The sequence below is a fragment of the Drosophila virilis genome, chromosome 2, assembly GCF_030788295.1.
Source record: "Drosophila virilis strain 15010-1051.87 chromosome 2, Dvir_AGI_RSII-ME, whole genome shotgun sequence".
NCBI classification, from domain to species: Eukaryota; Metazoa; Arthropoda; class Insecta; order Diptera; family Drosophilidae; genus Drosophila; species Drosophila virilis.
In genome coordinates, this window is record NC_091544.1 from 3,771,978 (window position 1) to 3,776,943 (window position 4,966).

Here is a 4,966-nt window from a genome sequence, read left to right on the forward strand (position 1 = left end):
GACCACAACAACTCTTCTCATTGCGCGTAGCGCACAAGGGCCTGGCAAAATTCTAATAATTTTTGCGCACTCCAGGCACAAACCGAATCCATCATAAATCTCGGCCCAGCTCGATGACAATGCATCATCCGTGTGCAAACAGAATGCTAAATCTCTTTTAATATCCTTTATGTCCAGGATGCGCCATATGCGTGTGTGTTGTCTAAGGCTAAGGCACAGATACACACGCACACAATGCGCATGAGTGTGTGCGAGTGTGTGTGTGTGTGTGTGTGTGTGGTTGAACCTTTGTATTGCTTTAAATTTGATATTAAATTGTGGAAATTGTAACGAGTTCCATTTAAAGCGCTTTACAGCCAACCTCAAGCACGGCAATAAGAAACAAAATGAAAAAATAAAATAGAAGCAACAAAAAGGAAGACAAAAAAAAAAAACTGGCAACGTTTGACGTTGTATCTACAAGATACAATAACTTGTGCCACTAGTGCTCGCTGCTCGAAAGTGGCCGAAAAGTACCGACAAAGTATCAGCAAACAAAGGCCAAAAAGGAGAGCGCATAAAACAAATGAAACTCTTGTCGAAGCCGAGAAAAGCTCAAGAAAATTTCAAGAAAAAATATTAAGACAACAACAACAACAACAACTATGGGCAACAATAACAGAAGACCAGCCCCAGAGTCTGGTGTTAGACGACCCCAAAATGCTCAAGTGCCTGCTTAGAGAGGCAACAGAAGCTGCAGCTCGAGCTGGTCTGCTGCCATTTGTAATAGTTGCCAGGCATACGACAGGAAGCAAAGGCTGGCATCCTGCTCTATGAGCAACAAAATGAAAGAAAAGTAAAAATCAAAAGTAAAACAAAGTGTTGCAGAGCCAAACCTCTGCCGAAAAGGGCGCCACATTCAGCTCCTTCCGCTCTTCCTGCTGCTGCTGCTGCGGGCTATTTCATGTAGTCGAATCAATTCAAAACAACTACGAATGCAATTTAATAAAATCCGTGCACGATGCGAACAGTTTTTTTTTTTTTTTTTTTTTTTTGAAGACGACGTCTGGTGGTGGATTCAGCTCACATAGGTATCATTGGGTGGCTAGCTCCGAGTCTGGGTCTGAGTCTGTGCCTTTGCCAGCAAAGAGTAAAGCCAGCCCGGCGCAAAACAATAAAGCGCGCTTGTGTACACAAGGGATATGCGCCTGTCTTTCAGCGTAAACACATATACTATTTGTGTGTGTGTGTGTGTGTGTGTGTGTGCCGCCATATTGCCAGTCGCCGCTTTCTTTGTTTACCGAGCGTTGTTAATTTGGCAATACCCGCTTTCAATTATCTTATAAATATGAAAATGCAGCAGCAAACGCTGCGGGCAGCCTTTCAGAGAGAGAGACCGGCGTCTCAATTGTACGACTGTGTCCATACGTACACACACACACACACACACACACGAGAGAGAGTAATGAGAAAACGTTTCACTTTTATTAAAAAATATAAAAGCCAACTGCCGTGTGTGCCTTACAGATCAATCAAAAAATCATGACGTGCTCCGGCTCCATCCATGTCCGGATCCACTTGCAAGTCGCATTAAAGTGGCAAAAGCAAGCAAAAGGAGCTGCTCGCTCGTTCTCTGTGTACGTGACGGCAACAATAAATGTAACTGCAACTGCAACTGCAATTTGTAACTGCAACTGTAACTGCAACTGTGGGTACGCGTCTGTGATGCAATTGTGCGCATTACTTGCCGCTGCATTTTGCAATCCGCAGGCACGCACCTTCCTTCTAGCCGGGGCTAGGCGAGGTCGTCACTTCGTTGCGCATCTCTGGCATTGGCAAATATGTGCACACTGACGATCGCTGATCCAAGCGTCGCCCCGCCCCCCTTCCGCTCCTTAACCACTGCCCCGCAGCGACACTATTTCAATTAGCAACTGCAATGCACGCGCTAAAATATGCAAAGTGCCTGCCACTCGCGTCCGCGTCATGCCAATGATCGAGTCGCAGCCGCCGCCTCAGTCGCAGCCTCAGCACTTGACCCCGCCATCGCTGGCGTCGTCGTCGTCGTCGTCTTGGTTGCTGCTGCTGGCACACTTTGCGCACCGCATTGCTTATTGGGCGTGTATCTGTGTGTGTAAATATTTAACGCGAAATGCCACAGCCGCTGCGACAGCGACAGCGACAGCATTGAGAGGAGCTTCAAGTCCCAAGCTACAAGCCCGGAGAAGCCATAAGAAGGCGCGACGTGTCGGCGCTCCTGTAAAGTATTTAGCAACATTTTGCGCATGTGCTTCTCTCGCATGCAGCCCGGCCCCCGACCTCGATCGGACCCGCGCCCTATGAAATGCTGCAAATCATTTGCATGTGGACATCGAAAGCAATCTGTGGCAATATCAAAAGAGATTTACTTGATGTACTATGATTGTGTATTATAATGTCTCAAAAGAACAAAAGATGAAGAGATAGAGAGGGAGAGAGCACGGCATGCCGAAGATTAAATACCCTTATTTCCGATCGTTTATAGTTTCCATGTGGTTCGGTCAAGATTTTCTAGAAAGCACGACCAATTCCCATACAAATATATATACATAATTCCACATCTTAGACTGATTCTTCCTATAACTGACTGACTTTACAAAAACTCCTAGTTGTTAACTTCAGGCAAGATACTTGAAAAAACATAAGAACTTATCTTTTTAACAGCAGCTATAAGATATAATCGGATCTCGGCTTCAACAGAAATACCGACATAGGCTTAAAACTTCTACGGCATCGGAGATGTCGACTTCTATAAGTATATACCCTATAAAAGGGTATGAAAACCTTATCTTCTTATGTGAATGCATAATCTCAAGAGCTAAATATTCAGATCAGCAAATACGTCATTTGCTATTTTTGGGTAAATTAAGATAACTGCTTCTTGTTGTTATCTCAACCGATTCTTTTGTTTGTTGGATCGGTCTGAAAGTAGTTTATGATGTTTGCCTTACCCCCAAGTGTGCAATCATACTGTATCTCTTATTATAAAAATATATATCTATACCCCAGATTTTTTAGTAGTCGAGGGCTAACGAACGAAAGTACTCTAAGTCGGGACAAGGGTAAAAAACCTCAGGTATTTGCATGCATTGTGTAGCATACTTAAGGGCTATGCTAACGATATTTAATAATGTTGTCAAAAGTAGAGGATGAAGCAGCATTGCATTCCCATTTAATACATTTGCGTCAATTAAAACTTATGCAACCTCTTAAGTAGACGCGTTTTATTTGCCTGGGCAAAGGCATCAACTCGTCTTGCTTTCAAGCATAAAACTCAAATCGGGTCCGAGCTCCATCCGAAACTCCATCCACCATTAAAAGTCAACCGAGCGCGGCATTTTTGTGGTACAATGTGCTCCCCGTACTCGTACCCAAAAAAGTTGGCTTGAAGACATGTCGTTGTTGTTGTTGTTGTTGTTTTGTTGTTGCTTATGTTAATGTTGCTGTTGTTGTTGCTGCTGCTGCTGCTTGTTTGCGGTGATAATGACGCTCGAGCAGAGCCAATTCAACGTTAATCACGACTTTTACTTGCCTTTAATTTTTTTGGCAAATAAGACAAAAAAAAAACACACTGAAGCCGCGCATACAACTGGGCGCGGACGTCGTCACTCAGCCGGCAGGTTAAGCCGACCTACAAGTATTCAGATATATACACATGCATACATTTATATATGTATATATTTATATGTGGGTACCTGTGTGTGTGTGTGTGTGTGTGTGTAATTTCCACTGTCGCTATGTGTGAGCTCTTTTTGTAGTTGTTGTTCGAATTCAATTTAAAATGCACGTAGTTATGACTGTTTGCTTAAGTTTTTGACGGATATTTTAACGATGTGAGCTCAACACAAATTCACTTTAAATGTTTTGAGGCGGGAACTCAGATCTATACATATATAATATATATAGAAATCTCTCTGTGTGTGTGTTTGTGTGTGTGTAAATGGGCGACAGCGTCGGTGACAACGTTCGCGTCCCACGTCCCGCACCGCTGAGGAACGACAACTGCAAACATGTCGAGATATTCACGTCCGAGTGATAATGAGATGTGCGCCTTTTTTTCGAGTCGCTTATTTTTGTCTTCTCCATTTGCATCTGCTGCTTCTTCTTCTTATTTTGTTTTTTTTTTGTATTTTCACTGATAAACAAGATGGAGTTACATTTTTAGGTTAATTATGTGTTAAAGTGTGGGGCCGTGCACGAAGTCTCCTTGTCGAGAGAAAATGTGAAGGCTGTCCATTATATAAAGCTAATGTTGACATACGTATTAAGTCATAGGCTGAGCACTTACGATTCACTATCCAGAAATCTAGACCATAATCAATCTTTTTATACTTATATAAAGTCAGCTTATCCTGACTGGCTGATCGACTGACTAGCGCCCAGGCTGGGATGCTGTACTCTGTTCCTTCATGTGAACAACACGATGTTGTTTTGGGAAATTTAACCCGAAAGTGCGTAAAGAAAACTGTTCCAGATGATTTGTATAAGCAAAAAGTAGTATTATTTATATTTTTTCTATTCTTTTTATACCTTGAACCCAAATCATCATATCAAAATGGGTATAAGGGTATATTGTAATTGTGCAAAATCAAAATGTATGTAACAGGCAGAATGAAGCATCTCCGACCCCATAAAGGATATATATTCTTGATCAGCATCAATAGCCCAGTCGATCTAGCCATGTCCGTCTGTCGTGTGAACGCAAGGATCTCAAAACATATAAGAGCTATAGACTTGAAATTTTAGATGTAGGTGCTTCTAGTGCCTGCGCAGATAAGAGCTAGAGTCACGAAACATGATATGTTGCTTCTAATTTAGAATGTATATATGCATTTGATGTTGGAACAAGAGGGTTCAGGGTATCAGGGTATCGGAGCTCCCGACTAGAACCTCTTACTTGTTAATATTAATTTATATTATTTTTTCAATTCTTTATTATGAGATTGTG

General features: G+C 42.2%; 1 long non-coding RNA gene across 1 annotated transcript; it reads right to left on the reverse strand.

Moving 5' to 3' along the window:
- Positions 1–1,442: 1,442 nt before the first annotated feature.
- On the reverse strand, positions 1,443–2,738 carry LOC116651939 (uncharacterized). Its single transcript, XR_004304963.2, has 2 exons — positions 2,482–2,738; positions 1,443–2,361 (listed from the first exon to the last, which is right to left on the reverse strand). It is a non-coding gene; the product is annotated as an uncharacterized lncRNA (long non-coding RNA).
- Between the last annotated feature and the right edge of the window lie 2,228 nt (positions 2,739–4,966).